Genomic DNA, 17721 nt, shown 5'->3' on the forward strand with positions numbered 1-17721 from the left:
GTAAGCGTATCGAATAATTATCACGTCTGTCACGGTGTTAATCCGAGTCTCGTCCGTTCTGACGCGATTATCTCGTTTAGTGAAGTTTTGTCGCGTGGGCTCTGCCCTATTCGGGAAACTATTTGGTGTAATCGACGATGTGATGGAGCGATCGACGCCAAGCGGCGAGTATTTTCGCGCATTCGGGCAAGTGAATAATATTAACGCGAAATCTTCGTCTCTCTGGGATTCGGTCATATAGGTCGCGTCTAGTGTTATATAGTTGTCGCGCCTTCGTATAAGATATTCTATTGTGTATGCCTGTTGCGTAACATCGTGGTGTGATTTATCCGGTTGTGTCCGGAAGTCGTTATCGTGTGAACTTCGTCGCGATAGATCCGAAATTAATAAAGAGAGAGCTTACGGCGCGACCACCGGCCAGAGCGTGAGGGAGAGCACGAGCGAGAGAACGCGCGCGGATAATCTCTGGCGCCCGCGATCAACTCGCGAATTCCGCCCGACGTATCACACTAGATCCCCGTCAATGATATCGTATGGTTCTCCAGTTTCGTCGCCGACCCGACTTTCCAAGCGCTTGCGATTTAATAGTCAGTTCGATGAAGTTTATTTGTCTTGTTGCGGCTATTCTCTTGTAATTTTCTGTCATAGCGATACGCGGATCTCGGACTTAAGCTTGTCGCGACTATAATTTCGGTATTTGACCGTCCGAACGATTTTCGGTTGTATTTATTTTTGGTTTATTGTGTCTTTCATATTACCTCTTGTCCTTATATTCTGTTCTTTATTATTATTATACAGTTCAATTATATTTAATCATATTAATTCCTTCTTAATTATACCCTATTTTTATATTTTTCGCCAATATTTATTTCTACAATTTTTGTTTGTAATAAAATTCATTATTTAGTTTTGCTTAACTAAACCGCGTACGGCTTTTCTTTAGTATTTGTAGCACGCAGGGCCCTATTTATCGTGCGCGGAGCCCTGCGGGCCAGCGTAGCGCGGCGGCGCAGGCGACAGTCGAAAGCGTAGCGACGACACGCGTCAAGCATGTGACGAAAGCTCTGTTTATTTTGTAATAATAAAATAATATCCTTAGGGACCTTGAGTTATTTATTGTGCTACAAATTCAGAAGTGGGATCAAGAATCTAGTACTGCTGTGTGCGTGCGGGAAAATGATCCATCGAGATTAGCAATGCTGTGTGCGTGCGGGACAAAGGACCCATTGAGGTTAGAACTGCCGTGTGCGTGGTCCATCGAGGAGGAGCGTGAGAAGGGCGTATCCGTGCAATAAAAATAATAGTTTTCTTAACGCAGCTAGGTGCGCGCGATAAAAAGAAATACACTCATTTGCGAACTATTGTATTTAGGATGGATCCGGAAGCACTTAGCGTGGCACAGCTAAAAAATATTTTGTGGCAACATAAATTGCCTACATATGGACGTAAAGTTGAATTAATTGCAAGGCTACAGCAGGCGGATCCTTCCGGGGCTTGGATTACCGAGGCGGCCCAGCAACAACCGGTTGAAGATGACCTTGAGGACGGCGGCCAGGAAGAGGAGGCGGCGCAGACAAGAGAGGTTATACCGCCGGTAGGTGAAAATTTATCTCAACGAGAAATGGAATTGTTAGCTAGAGAACGCGATATAATGCAAAGAGAGATCGAACTCTTACGTCGGGAAAATGACTTGCTACGAGCGTCTCCAAGGAATAGTTTGTCTACGGTTTCTCGAACTACATTAAATATTAAGAACGTCAGTGATCTTCTCAGCGAGTACAATGGCTCAGGCGATGATTTCGAACGATGGAAGGCTCAGGTCAATTTACTGAGGGATACGTATGAGCTTGACGAAAATGCCGCGAAGGTACTGGTCGGTTCGAAACTGCGGGGGAAAGCAGCCGACTGGTATTTTTCTTTAGTCGAGCATTTGTCAATGAGAGTGGATAGGCTGCTGGAGAAAATGGGCACGATGTTTAACCAGCCCCTGAGCAGATTGGAAAGGAAACGTCAGTTTGAGAATCGAGTATGGGAGAAGAAGGAATCATTTAGCGACTACTGTCACGATAAAGTGATCAAGGGAAATAAAGTTCCTATTGCAGAAGAAGAAATAGTCGATTATATCATCGAGGGGATACCATCGAAGGCTTTAAAAAATCAGGCGAGGATGCACTCTTTCTCTACAGTGCAGGAGTTGACGAAAGCGTTTCAACGAATTTCTTTAGAGGACACCTTTCAGACTCGCCGTGAAGGCTCAGGTTTCAAGAGCTTCACGCCCAGCACTGCCTCTCCGAAGTCGGCCTTGAAAGATAGTCCAAAGCCAAGCACCAGAGGTATTATAAGGTGTTATCAGTGTGGTGAGGCGGGTCATTACGCGAAGGACTGCCCTGCTGGAAATAATAAACTCAAGGAGTCGAACGTGACCAAGAAGATTAGTCCGAGTACTAGAAAGACCGACCGGCAGGTGGGTCTAGTCAATGAAGGCGAACAATTGACATCAGAGGAAAGCAAATCCGACGGTGACGACCATCCCGAGGAGGACGACGAAATCCATTTCGTGGATGTATATGGAGAACATCGAGACGAATTCCAGAGGATGGCTGATCTACGGGTCCAAGGAGGTGCATCACTTTCATGCACAGCCAGGATTGACACAGGATGCCCGATTACTCTCATTCAGGAAAGTTTAATAAATAGTAAAGATTTGCAACCTCCGGGACAGGAATGGAATAGATATCGTGGCATCAATAACTCTAAACTCAAGGTAAAAGGAATAGTCAAAGCCAATATTACTATGGATGAATGTAGCAAACCGATAACTATTGGCGTAGTATCAGATAATACGATGTCTGTTCCGTTACTGGTAGGTAGAGACGCGTTAAAGTCTTTTAATTACCGTTTGACAAATAACCCAGATTTTGATAAAGCGGTGAGCGAAATATTACTTGTTTGTAATGAGTCAAATTGCATTGATATTAATGTAAGTTGCAATGTCCCGGTGAGTACTCGTAAATTGTTTGAGGATACATTTCGCGATTATTATGTAAAACCCGCCAGACCAGAGGTTCCCGAGGTACAAATAAAAGCTACCCTAGTTCTGAAAGATGATAAACCTGTGCAATTCGGCCCGCGAAGGCTAGGTTTTTCAGAAAAAGAAAAAGTCCGGCAGATTTTAGATGATCTGTTGCACAGAAATATAATAAGGAAAAGTGTTTCAGAGTATGCTTCCCCAATTGTGCTAACTCGGAAAAAGACAGGAGATATTAGGATGTGCGTAGATTATCGAGCGCTGAACAAGGCTTTAGTACGCGATAATTATCCACTACCTTTGATCGACGACCAGCTGGATGCGCTGCGAGGCAAACGTTTTTATAGCTCACTGGACCTCAAAGATGGTTTTTATCACGTTGCGATGGCACCGGAATCGGTAAAGTACACGTCATTTGTAACTCCTTTGGGTCAGTTCGAGTTTTTGAGAATGCCATTCGGCCTTAAGATAGGACCTCAATTATTTCAACGATTTGTGAATGAAGTTATGTCGGAATTAATGAGGGATGGCAATATTGTTATTTATATAGACGATATTCTAGTCGCCACCGAAACAGTGGAATCACACATTGAAATTTTAAAAAAAGTTTTTACCGTTTTAGTTAACAACAAGCTCGAGCTGAAACTGGAGAAGTGTGCTTTTATGTATACAGAGGTGGAATATTTAGGATATAAGGTGTCGAAAGAGGGGATACAACCCACAGACAGGGGTCGTCGTCCTACAGAGCCGAGATTCCAAAATCAAGGATATTGCAAAAAGACTCGAATCAGCGGAGGATCAACAATATGAAATGCGTAACGGATTGATTTATAAGAAGCACGGCGTAAACCTTTTATTTCTTGTACCCGAACAGATGGAAAAACATGTTTTGTTTCGTTACCATAACGAGATGGGCCATGTTGGGCCTGGTAAGATGATCAACGCTATTCGACATACGTACTGGTTCCCCCGAATCCGCGAAAAATGCGAGGAACATGTACGATATTGTCTAAAGTGTATATCATTTTCGCCTGTATCTGGTAAACCTGAGGGATATTTACATCCAATTCCGAAAGGAAATCTTCCATTCGAGACCATACACATCGATCATTTTGGACCAGTCGACAACCAAGTGTCGATAAAGAAACATATTTTATTGATCGTAGATGCTTTTTCTAAATTCGTTAGACTATTTGCCACTAAAACCACCAATACAAAAGAAACTATTTGTTGCTTACAACAGTTTTTCCAAAGTTATAATAAACCCAAAGTAGTTATTTCCGATCGCGGTAGTGCCTTCACCTCGCGAGACTTCGAAGATTTCCTGAAAGAAAAGGATATTCAACACATTAAGATTGCGGTAGGATCACCCCAAGCCAATGGTCAGGCCGAGCGCATCAATAGGATTATAGCCCCCTGCATAGCTAAGTTATCGAATAATAAAGAGAACCGACAATGGTATAAGATATTGCCTGAAGTAGAATACGCTATTAATAATACCATCAACCGGTCCACTGGGAAAAGTCCTAGTCAGTTAATCTTTGGCATCGAGCAACGTGGCCCTTGTACGGACCGCCTCAAAGATTTCTTAGAAATCACTATGGATTCCCCGGCTAGAAATCTCGACATTATTCGTGATCAGGCGGCTACTCGCACTCGTCTTTCACAGCAGCGCCAAAAATTAGATTATGATCGTCGGCATAAAACACCTAGAAAATATGAGGAGGATGACCTAGTTATGATCCGTAACTTTGATAGTACGCCCGGTAGTAACAAAAAACTGATCCCGCAATTCCGTGGTCCATACAAAATTTCGAAAATACTGCGGAACAATCGATATATTATTTCTGATCCCCCGGGGTGCCAAAACACTCAACGACCATATTTCGGCACATGGGACGTTAGTAACATGCGTCCCTGGATGGCTGATAAAGATCCTTAAACGAAAATAATTATTTTACTATATTACTCAGGCATTGTTACCATGATTTATTTAGCCTATCATTATATCATATTGTACTTAGTTATACACCTGTATTTTGAAACGTGCAATCTAATCTAGATTTAAGTTTAGTTTTCAATTTAAGTCTTATTTGTTCGTTTATATTATTATAATTTTTTCGGTGCGCCGAAGCGTATTTTGATTTCACACGCCACTGTTCTGTTACGCAGCACCTTAAGTTTGAGGGGCCAAACCTTTATCAGAATGGCCGAATTGTAGCACGCAGGGCCCTATTTATCGTGCGCGGAGCCCTGCGGGCCAGCGTAGCGCGGCGGCGCAGGCGACAGTCGAAAGCGTAGCGACGACACGCGTCAAGCATGTGACGAAAGCTCTGTTTATTTTGTAATAATAAAATAATATTCTTAGGGACCTTGAGTTATTTATTGTGCTACATATTGTCAACTTAAACGTCTGTGTCGTCATTTCTGTGTCCACTATAATTTCGCTAGAGTACTTTCTGCAACCACACTCTTTTTTTTTGCGCTGTGGAAACCTCATGGTACCCCCATCCCCCGGGTAGAGGATGTAGGTTATGTGGGACTCCTTGTTCCCCTTGGTCGATCCACGAATGGAACGAGCAGGGGACCCAAGACCTACCTCACTAAAACCACAGCGTGTACCTTACCCTGGCTCTTATAGGAGTGGCAAGGAACCGCCGAAGCATTACTTCTTGCCACCCCCTGGCCCTACCTTCTCAGGAGAGCACCCTCCCCGGAAGGAAGATGCTTTCCCCCGCGAATACATCGTGCGGACCATCCCGGTTGCGGCACAGGGGGGTACCGCCCCCACGCCGCGCCCTCCCAAAAGTTGTGGGGCGGGGTCACGGCTCGAGTATTCCCGCTCGAGCCGCCACCCCCTCCCGGAGCGAGGCTCCCTCTCCCTTCCTAAAGGGAAAAGAGATTCGGCCAGCACTCCGGGAGCCCTACTCTGGGAATTCCCCCCAGAAGGGGGGGAAAACCCGTCCGCAGGCAGTGGTGCCCTCCCACCGGCTTCTACAACCACACCCTGCCCCTCTGCCGTTAGGCGAGCTAATCAGCCCGTAGCGGGATTTCCGGCCAAACTTTTGCGTTTGTTTCGCGATTTGTGGATTGACGCGTGAAAGACCGCGTCTGGCGCCCAAAACAAGTCTCTCGCGAATATCACGGCTAGCGTTCTGCTATGGCACGCGCGGAACGACCACGGTTTTAGTTCCCGCCGCGTGAAACATTAAAAAACCCTGTGTTTTGACGACGGCCAAGCTCCGTTCTTCCGACTCTTAGTCGAGTCGGGAGAAAAAGTCGTCGCAACATGTTTGAGCGAGATCTTATTGTTGATTAATTTTGGACGCGGTTGTTTATAATTATTGTTGCATGATGTTATTGTGTACTGTATGAAATGATCTTTAGTTCATGCGTGTCGATAATGGACAGTGGCTAGGAACGGTTGCTAGGGGTTTGTTTAAATAAATCCATGGCAATAATCTGCCACGGTCGATCAGGAAAATTCGATGGCCTCAGCGGTTCAGACCGAACAGGTCTATTTTGAACACATATTACACAACTATCAACTAATTGTTGAATCTCAGTTGACAGTTTTGGCCACCAAACGCTATATTTTGCACGTGCACGACATTTTTCAATTCCTTGATGAGCGCTGTGTATGGCTTCTAGAGCTTCTCGTCGAAGATCAGGAGGAATATAAAACTAATCTCCAAACATGATAAAACCACGAATTAAACTGAGGTTAGCACGAAAATTGAAAAATGGTTTCACTAAAGCGTTGATCTTCCCTTTACATGGCCAACCATTCTGAATGTATTTTGCAAGCTCACAGCATACAGGGTCCTTAGCTTGCATATCCAAAAGTCTTGTAAGTGTTGTATCCGAAATCGATGATTGATCCAGCACAAATTGTACATGAGTAGAAATTTCTTCATGAAAATCCGAAGTACATGACATCTTCAAAGGTGAACGAGACAAATAATCTGCAGTAAGAATATTTTTTCCGGCGGTATAAAAACACTTAAAGTCGTAATGCATCAAACGCATACGCATACGTTGAAGACGGGATGTCAATTCATCAAGATTCTTCGTCATCAACAACGGAACTAACGGGCGATGATCCGTCTCTAAGTAAAAGAATTTCCCGTAAACAAAGTCATGGAATCTTTCACAAGCCCAGGTGAGGGCTAAAATCTCCTTTTCTATCTGAGCATATCGCCGCTCCGTATCTGTCAATGTCCTCGAAGCATAGGCAACAGGACGATGAACTCCACACCCATCCTCTTGGCGAAGCACCTAATCCATAAGATGATGCATCTGCAGACACAACCGTTCGACGATTACAATCAAAAATTGCTAAACAAGGAGAACTGGTTAACATTTTCAGAACTGATTTGAATGCCTCCTCACAATCCGCTGACCAAATAAATTCATTTTCATTCTTCAACAAGTTGTAAATTGGAGCATGAGTCTCAGACAAACGTGGAACAAATTTTCCAAGATAATTTACCATGCCCAAGAATGATCTGATACCAGAAACATCCTTAGGTGCTGTTAATTCAGCGATAGCCTGTATTTTCGATGGATCAGGACAGATACTATCAGCCAAAATACGATGTCCAAGAAACATCGTCTCCTGTACACAAAACTGGCACTTGCTGGCATTCAAGGTAATATTGTTCTCATTCAATCGACGTAGTATAGCACGAAGTCTTGAATCATGTTCTTGAATAGTTTTATCCCATATTAGAATGTCATCTATATGATTAACAACTCCTGGTAAGCCCTCTAGAATTTGAAAAGTACGCTTTTGAAAGAATTCTGGAGCTGAAGAAATTCCAAAAGGAAGTCTGCGAAAACAATATCTTCCAAACGGAGTAATAAAAGTAGTTAACTTTCTTGAATCTTCACTTAACAGTACTTGCCAAAATCCAGATACACAGTCAAGCTTTGTTTTATACTTTGCGCCACTTAATTGACCTAAGGTGTGTTCCACAACAGGCATAGGATGATACTCTCTTTCCACTGCCTGATTTAACTTAGTCAAATCAACACAAAGACGAATATCATTAACAGCTTGCTTCTTCACTAAAACAATTCCGCTACACCAATCTGTAGGTTCTTCTACCGGCTCAATTACTTTCAACTGTAACATTTCATCAAGCTTCTCTTTTAATTTCGACATTAACGCCAACGGTACTCGACGCGGTTGAGACAAACAAAACGGTTTCGCATTATCACGAAGTCTAATTCGATACGAGATCTTCATAACACCCAAACGGTTAAATAATCCAGGAAACTCCATAAAGGGTCTAACAGTACTTTGAATAGAAACTTGTGAACACCGCATCACTAAATTTAATCCAACGCGTTCAACTCGACCAAGTAAATTTTGTCGAAGTCCTTTTACCACAAAAACATTAGCATTCTGTATATGACCTTCGTAACGAAGCATCGAAGTAAACATGCCAATACATTTTAACGAATCTCGAGAAGCACTTTCCAAATTTCTATCCGTAGGTTGTAGCTTACCAAATGTATTTTTATTCTCGAAGTACGTACGATCGGAAATTATGGTCACATAAGCACCAGGATCAAGCTGAAAACTCACTACAACATCCTTAATGGTCACCTCAGCCCTCCAAGGCTCATCGGTCTGCCTCCGAAGTTGATTCACAGTTGCTACAAAGAATGAGTCTGTACGAGAATCATCTTCCACTTGCCGAACAGCAGTCTTGAACTTGACATCCTCTGACTTCACATCTGATTTCATAGATTTACAGACTTTGGCCCAATGTCCAACTTTCGTACATTTATTGCACTTTGAGCTGCGAGCAGGACAAGCTTCCTTCGTATGCTTCTTGTCACTTCCACAACCAAAACTTCCATGGAGTCAAATAAGTTTTCTCCTTACGAAAATTACCTTTCTTCTGTACACGATTACAACAGTTCCTGTTCCAGCCACGTCTGAACGTAATAAAAGATTTTGCTTTTGCAAAGCCTCAAAACTCCTGGCTACTTCCGTGGCCTTTTTATAATCTAAACCATCAATAAGTTGCAACCTTTCAGAAAGGCGCCGATCTGCAACGCCTACAACTATCCGATCACGAATTAATTGTTCGGAACTTTTCATACTCACAGGAATCAGCCAATTTGCAAAGATCCGTAATGAAATCTTCGATACTCTCACCTGGAGATTGTACTCGCATATTAAATTTTGCACGTTCATAAATGATATTCTTCCTCCCATTGAAGAATCCATCGAATTTCTCCTTGACTTTAACAATATCCTTCGCCTCTGCAGCACTCAAACCGAACGAAGTAAAAATGGTTTCCGCTCTCGGTCCCATTGCGTACAGCAAAGAATTCATTTGATGTTCTGATTCCTTCAGTCCTGCCACAACACAATAACGACAAAACCGAGACTTGTACATGTCCCAATTTTGAGGATTATTGAAGTCAAATGATTCAGGTAAAGCCATACCGAATTCGTCGTCAAAAAGAAGATTTCGATAGACGTCATCACAAGACAGAGCGTGAAGATTTGGAAATTGGTGATCGTGTTTGGATTCGAGATTTACGTCGTTGGAGCATTGTGAAGAAACTTGCGAATCAATCAAGATCTTTCATTGTGCAGTCAGGATCGGGAGAGTACCGTCGTAACAGAAGTCACTTGCATCGTTTGGATATACCTTTTGGATACTTTGATAATATGGAGAATGTATCTGAGGAAGGAGAGTGGCATACTCCACCACAGTCTCCAGAGAAGAAGTCTTTGCATGTTGAAGAACAGGAGAAGGCTGATGTTTCAACTGATGTTTCTATAGAGAACACCAATCCAGTTTGTCAAACACCTGTGAAGATCCTACGCGTGATCGCAAGAAGATTCACCGGTGGGGTTACGAAACCTTAGGTGGTTCGAAGCCAACAACTTCAAGATAGATCAAGAAAATTGAGAAGATAGAAGAAAGGAAATATTAATTCAAAACTGTATTTCTTTTTAAAAAAAAGGAGATGTTGCATGATGTTATTGTGTACTGTATGAAATGATCTTTAGTTCATGCGTGTCAATAATGGACAGTGGCTAGGAACGGTTGCTAGGGGTTTGTTTAGATGAGTTATGTATGGTATCTTGAATAAACCAGTTAATAATACAATTATCCATTTCATATTGTGTATCTATTTACCGACCTTGTCATGTTCTTTATTCGGGCAACAAGCTAAAGCGACTCGGAATCATAAATCAATCGGGAGAGAATAGGAGAGACAAGCAATAGGCTGTTTACAAACACAGCGCGCCGGGAGCGAGATCCCGAGTTACAGACCTCGAGCCATTTTCTTAAAAAACGCGCGATCAGCTGACAGCTCGTCTACCGGTGCGAGACCCGAAAAATACGCCGCGTGCGCATGCGAAATAAAGAAATCAAAAGGAGCTTAAATAGAGCCTCCGAGACAACGAAGGGCAGAAATCGTTTCTAGCATCCTATCAGTCAAGTCTCTATTATCTTTGCAGCCGATCTTGTCGCTCGCAGAACGCGCTTGCATTCGCTAATTATTTCGAAGTCGCTCGCTTCCACGCCTGTCTTACGACGGGGACGAAGGTCACGGAAGTCGCTCGCTCCGCGACTCGCTGCACCGCGTCAGTGTGACTACCGAACTTTAATATAAACAAATAAATTGTGTGATTTGTGTGTTGAAATAACTCCAGTCTTTTTTTGTCGTGATTTTGCCCGCTGCACGTCCGCTCCAATCGCTCTCTCAATTCTTCATCGCGGTTCACGAAACACAACATATATATATGTATATATATACAAGGTATTTTATTTGATACAGTAGAGATTATCACAAAAATAAAACATTTTCGGGAAAAATCTTTCATATAAAAATTGTAAGATTTCGAAGGGGGACAATATCGTGAATTGCTCTTGAGTGGCATTTTTCAATTATATTTAGACCTAGTTTTTTTAATTGAACTATCTTATTTGTATAATATAAATCGAACTCTTGCAACATTCAACATAAAAAGTTGTAACGATGCATCCCCCCATCGTTCCCGACTCTCCGTCGGAAGGCTGCGCCCGGCGAACACCAGCCGGGCAATGCAGCAGGCGCATTGCGCCCCCTAAACTTTCGCGAGTCTAATGCCGTCGAACGGCATATTAATATACGGGTGGTATATAGCCATCGATATACGGCACGTATACCGCCGCGCCGAACACGCCCGACGGCGGCCGAATCCGGCCGAAGCACACCGACGCGGCAAGTACCGTTATCCAGCTGCCGAATGATCTAGCTCCGAACGGGTATAAAAGGAGTCCTAGATCCTAGACTCGGCATTCCCTCTCCCGATCCGATTCCCGTCAGATCAATAGACAACGACTCGGACGATTGAGATAGAGTGTACTCCGTCTCGGCTGAGAGGTCTCGCAGCTGTCCGTAAGGAGTCTTCCGATTCGACCGGGGAACCCGAAACAGTCGGTCAAAGGGGTAGAGTGTGCTCTTGCCTCTCTCGAGTCATTCGCGAGAACCGACTTCCGACCCGCTCGCTTCCGCTTCCTCACCTCGCTGCAATAAACGCAGCCCCGATCGCATTCTTGCGAGAGAGGACCCTTCGCGGCTCTCCTAACGCGCCGCATTCTCTCTCGCGCCGTACACAGCGCTCACCGCGCCCCCGACCACGCGCGTCTCGCTACACGCCCGCGGTCCGCCTTCCCGAATTTCTTCACTATAAGAAATCGCGCTTTTCCCCCGAAAGTGGCCCCGCGGCCATCATTAGCGTCACCCCGACTCGCGCCGACCTACCGATACGCCCCGGGCGCACTAATGGCGTGCGCGATCAACATATGTAAAATCATTACTGCGATACGTTTAGAAACCGAATAGTCTTTTATATATTCTTCAACGCGATACGTTTAAATACCGAGTCTTATATTCTTCACCGCGATACGCTTAAATACCGAATCTTATATTCTTTACCGCGATACGTTTAAATACCGAACACTATGTTGTTGCATTATCTACTGCGATACGTGTAGATACCGAGTGTTACTTTATATGTTATTTAGCGAACGATAGTTTAAATGTTTTACCCGTGGTACGTTTACTGCGCGTCTTATGAGTATCTCGCGAATTATTACGATACGGCATATTATTCTCCGTGCGATGTTTAAATCGCGGTGCCTGTATATGTATCATTTTTCTTGTGTTTATTTCTTTTATTAAATAGTTTTATTAACGTAAAATTAACCGCGTGTTCTGTGTCGACTTCTTTTCGAGCCCTGATCCCGACTGAGCCGTCCGACGCTCGCAAAAAGCGGCTGTTACAAAGTTATATGATGGCTAAAAAATGAAAACTTTACGAGATATTTTATAATTGATATAATTTTATATAAACTATGAAATATTTCATAAAATATACATTTTTCAATAATTTTACCTCAATACTTATGCACAAGATAATGAAAAAAATTGGTGTAAAGAAAACAATTGTTTTCAAGGAAAAAATATGTAGCTCCTAATTTCAATTAGCATACTTTTTCTTGAAAACAACTATATGTATATTTTTACAGCAATTTATTTCTCATTATTTTGTGCATAAGTAGAGGTAAGATTATCAAAAAAATGAATATTATATGAAATATATTTCATAGTTTATGTAATTATATCAAAATTATAAAATATCTCGTAAAGTTTTCATTTTTTAGCCATTTTATAAATTTTTATATTGAATATTGCGAGGATTCGATTTATATATAATAAAAATATAATATAATATAATAATAATAATAAAGTAGCTTTATTTAAAAAAACTAGGTTGACCTCTAAATATCTTAGAAAAACGCCAATAAAGAAAAATTTTAAATCATGATATCGTCCTCCTTCGAAACCTTACAACTTTTATATGAAACATTTTTCCCGAAAATGTTTTATTTATTATTTTTATAATAAAATTTATTTTTATAATAATCCACTGTATCAAATAAAATACATATTATATATGTATATGTATTATTTATGTATGTTTGGCACGCTTTCGGTAGGAGATGGGAGTATGCAGGTGAACGCCAGGGTCAGATTAATTGTACGCCTTGTGAACGTTAACCATAGTTATATTTACATGTGTTATAGTTACAGTTTTATTTTACATGTGGTTGTGTATGAGTGTATTTGTGGTATATGGTTCGAGGAGTACGTATTTGCGCTGGCCTCTTCGTTTCTTTGTTTGTGTAAATTAATCCGCCTTTGGAATTAATGGTTCCACCGTCTGGCTTGCCTGATCCTTTTTTTTTTTTTTTTGCGCTGTGGAAACCTCATGGTACCACTCACCCCCCGGGTAGGGGATGAGGGTTATGTGGGACTCCTTGTCCCCCATCGCCAATCCACGTATGGATCGGCGGTGGGATCCAAGACCTACCGCACTAAAACCACAGCGGGTGCCTTCGCTGGCGCTTATGGGGATGGCAAGGAACTGCCGGAGCATTACTTCTTGCCATCCCCTGGCCCTACCTTCTAGGGGAGCATCCTCCCCGAAAGGAAGATACTCCCCCCCGCGAATAAACCTGCGGTCCTTCCCGGTTGCGGCGCAGGGGGGCACCACCCCTACGCCGCGCCCTCCCAAAAGTTTGGGGGCTTTCGCCGTGCGGCCGCCAGCCGGGCGACACCCGCCCCCGCCCTCCTCCTAGGACTACTGCTATTCTGCCCCCGAGGGCTTCATGATGCCGGGCGAGGGGGGCACAGCGCCTCTCGTCCAACCGCTCCGTCCTTGTGGGCCCTCCCTATCTCAATTACTGGGCGAGGGGGGCATACCGCCCCTCGTCCATCGTCCCGTTATATCAGCCCCCTATAGTTGGGGGCTGAGTCTTTATCTGGGCGGACGCCTCCTTCTGCTTCTACTCGGTATTGGGGGGCGTCCGCTCACTCCTCCTCCATCTCCCCTGTTTTGCAGGAGGAATCTTTCCTCCCGCTCTCGTTCCCTCTCCGCCACCTCCTTCGCAAGCATGACTGCATTGCAGAAGGAGGTGACGGAGTCCTAATTTTCCTTGCTCTCCAGCATCGCCTTGACGATGCTGGAGAGCGTCAAATCTTCCCCTATCTTTTCTGTTAGGACACGGCGCTCACCCACGAACGCACTGCAATGTTCGAGGGTGTGTTGCGCCGTGTCCTCCTCCCATGGCAGTGGAAACAATGCGCCGTACGCGCCCTTCCTATCCTACACAGGTACTCCTGGAAGCATCCATGGCCTGTGAGCACCTGTGTGGATCTAAATGACGTCTCGCCGTGAGCCCTCTCCGCCCATTCTTCTAGTAATGGGCCCACGGCCCCGACGACGCGTGTCCCCGAGTGCGTTGGGGGCACATTGGAGAGGTAGTTTTTCCACCTCTCCATCATGCGTCGCCGGGCCCAGAGTTTCACCTTGTCTCTCACCCCAGCTGAGAATTTAATGCCCCTCCCACGGAGCTCCCTTCCTCGGATGTACGTTTCTTCGTACATCTTTGCCGTGAGCTACATGGGAGACATCCCAGCTAGGGTAATCGCCGCCGCATGGGACACCGTCCGATATCCGTGGACGCAGCGAATGGCCACTTTCCTTTAGATACGCCTAAGCGTATCCTGGATTTTCTTTCTGGCCATCGCCACGTCCGCCCAAACCGGGGCCCCGTATGGGGCCACCGAGTTCACGATGCCAGCATACAGGCGGCGCACCCGACCGTCCGGCCCTCCCAGGTTGGGCAGCAGGCGACATAGTGCGCCTGCTACCCCTTCTACTTTTTTCGCCAGACGGTCGAAGTGCCCGGTGAAACTCCAGGTACCGTCCAGGTATAGACCCAAGTATTTAAGGTCTTTTCCTACCTGGACGGAGACGTCGTTTACTGCGACATGGGCTCTTGGCGGCACTCCTTTTTTTGTTTTTCGAGTGCCGTCATGGATGAATAGCGCCTCCGTTTTTTGAGGCGCTACTTTTAAGCCCATGTCGCTTATCGCGCGCACAGCGCATGCCACTGCCACGTTCGCGATATTTATCGCTTCCTGCCAGTCTTTCCCCCCGGCTAGTACTAGTGTGTCGTCTGCATAGCAGACGACACCACAGCCGGGGGGAAGTGCCGACCGGAGGACTCTGTCGTATGCGAGATCCCACAGCATGGGGCCGAGTACCGGCCCCTGTGGGACCCCGCAAAACATTTCCCTCCTGCATGTTGTGCCGTTCCTGTCCCGGAACATTATTTGCCTGTTGGCGAAATAATTTCTGATGACCCCCATGAGGTATCCGGGGACGCGGTGATGAACCATCGCGTCCCCGATCTTATCCCAGGGCAGGGTGTTAAACGCGTTAATAATATCTAACGATATAGCGACGACCACCCTGCCCTTGGGTTGCCTGATCCTGGGTCTTCCGCATAGGTGGTTCTGCTGTCTGCGTAGTCGCGTTAATCTGTCTCCTTGAGAGGTGATATTAACGGTGGAACGCGCCACCCGGGCAACAGAACCTCTTCCAAGAGGACCCTCGGTGTCCTCACCGCTCAGGACTACTGTCGGCCGAGGAGAGAGATATGGGAGATAGCGGATGTATCTTTAGTTCATCCTGGATGGTATCGGGGAGCGTAGCTGTCGTATCGCCTTGTTCCGAGGGTTTCCTTAGGTCCGGAGCGTCGGAAACCGGACGCTTGGGTCCACTGTGCTGCTTCCCGGTTGAGGCGTCGAGGCGCTTGGCGCCAGGCGAAGGCGAGTAGGCGCCAGAGTCCGGGCGTTAAGCGCTGTGCGCGTGCGAGGCTGCGCCGGTGGCTCGGCGCTTGGCACCGTGCGATGGCGAGAATGCGCTGGTAGCGGCGCGTTTAACGCCGGATTCAGGGCGCTTGGCGCCGTCCAAAGGCGAGAATGCGCCGAAGTCCAGGCGCTTAACGCCAGATTCAAGGCGCTTAGCGCCAGGAATAGAGTCACTCTTCTTTTTCTTCCTTGCGAAGAGATGCAGCGGCGTCGGTTGAGTCTTGCGGCGTATTGCACCCTCCTCTAAGGATAGAGGAGAAATGTTCTCCTTTTCGCCTGACGTCGTGACCTGAGAACAGACTTTGTGTTTGTGTGTATGTGTGCTTTTTTAGTAAAACTTTTCTCTAATTATTTTTCTTCTCTAGTTTTTAAGGGGAAGGAGAAAAAAATGTTAGGGAAAAAGAAAAAAAAGTTTTACTAAAAAAGCGCGCGTGCGCACACACACACACACGCGCGCGCGCGGACACACACATACACACACACAAAGTCTGCTTTTTAGAGCCACTCGATGTACAAATTCGTCTTCAACCTTCCCGCGGTGTTCATCGGATAATGCGAATGCCGATGATATGTCAACTTTGAAGCTTCGTATCTTGGGAACGGCTTGCGCAAAAGACCCACATAGGTAGTGTTGTGAAAACGTTTCGACCAGGATTACAAGAATATGCAATAAATAATAGGGGGTTCCATTTAAGAAAACATCAATGATCTTCACTTGACCTTCAATAGGTCACTCAAGGTCAAGTCCATATTTTCATTGTCTATCCCCCTTCAAGTCCTACAACTTTTGTCTGAAACATTTTTCCATATCTAAAGCCGTTTCCGAGATAAAGAGCCTGGGTCAGATTTTAGAGACACCCTGTATAAACGTGTGCATGAACGAGTCTAATAGCATAAATGTTATATTATATTTGTTATAAATAATTAATAATATGGTTTCATTTGCCTGTTTATTGTGCAAAACAATATGAAATTTTGAAATGCCTCATGGCCCCGTAGCTCCATGAGCCGCTACTACCCATACATCGTCTTGTCTCTTTCTACGTCTGTCAACACGGTTTTAGTAACATGCTCCATCCAGTACTATATATCGATGAAAGAGACGAAGACAATATGATTGTCTGTCTTTGTCAACTACACAGATTGCAGCTCTCTCTATCGCGATATCACGCAACTAATTTTCTGCTCTGTTTTATTCCTCAGCCTCATCTCGCACACACACATATGAATGAAATATTTCTATATCGAAATCTTTTTTATTTGACTTCTAAACTCATTTCTGCAAGTTCACTGATACTCCTTCATGCAATCCTTACCGCGAAACTCTCTTATTTCGAATGTACAAATTGTAAAACTTTTATAGTAAGTAAGTATTGTTGTGAGCTGACGCGAGAAGCTATTAAAAAAACTTGAATTTTCTAATTTTTTGTCTTTTATAAATTCGGATCGCTTCGCGGTAGATTATTATATTCACTTTAATCGTGGAAAAGCTTTTTTTATTCTATTAAACCAATAAAAAGTTTTCGATATAGAAAAATATAATCGTTTTGGTCGGTAAGACAGACGCTTTAGGAGTTTCTTAAATGAGCAAATATGTTTATCAAAATAATCATTTAGAAACAATAATAACTGTTTTTTTTGTCAAAACTTAAACATCCTGAAAACTGCCACTCCGCTACTATATATAGACCTGAAAAGTACCAATTGACCAAGAACTTTAATATTTTCGCTCTTTTACACATGATTTAAAAACTTTATGAAATTCTTATACTATATGTTTTGCTTTATGTTTAATTATCAGCATATAGCGCTATTGGTTAAACATGATTTACAATTGTAACTTTAAACATTAGTTTTTGTCAATATGCAGAGCAAAATTAATTGTATAAAGGAAATAGGTAAATAGATTGATTTTGGCCTAATAAGTATAACGTAAGTTATACATGTTT

Source organism: Prenolepis imparis, unplaced genomic scaffold (genome assembly GCF_030444845.1).
Source record: "Prenolepis imparis isolate NDT839.2.m4 unplaced genomic scaffold, iyPreImpa1.0 SCAF_14, whole genome shotgun sequence".
Classification (NCBI taxonomy): Eukaryota; Metazoa; Arthropoda; class Insecta; order Hymenoptera; family Formicidae; genus Prenolepis; species Prenolepis imparis.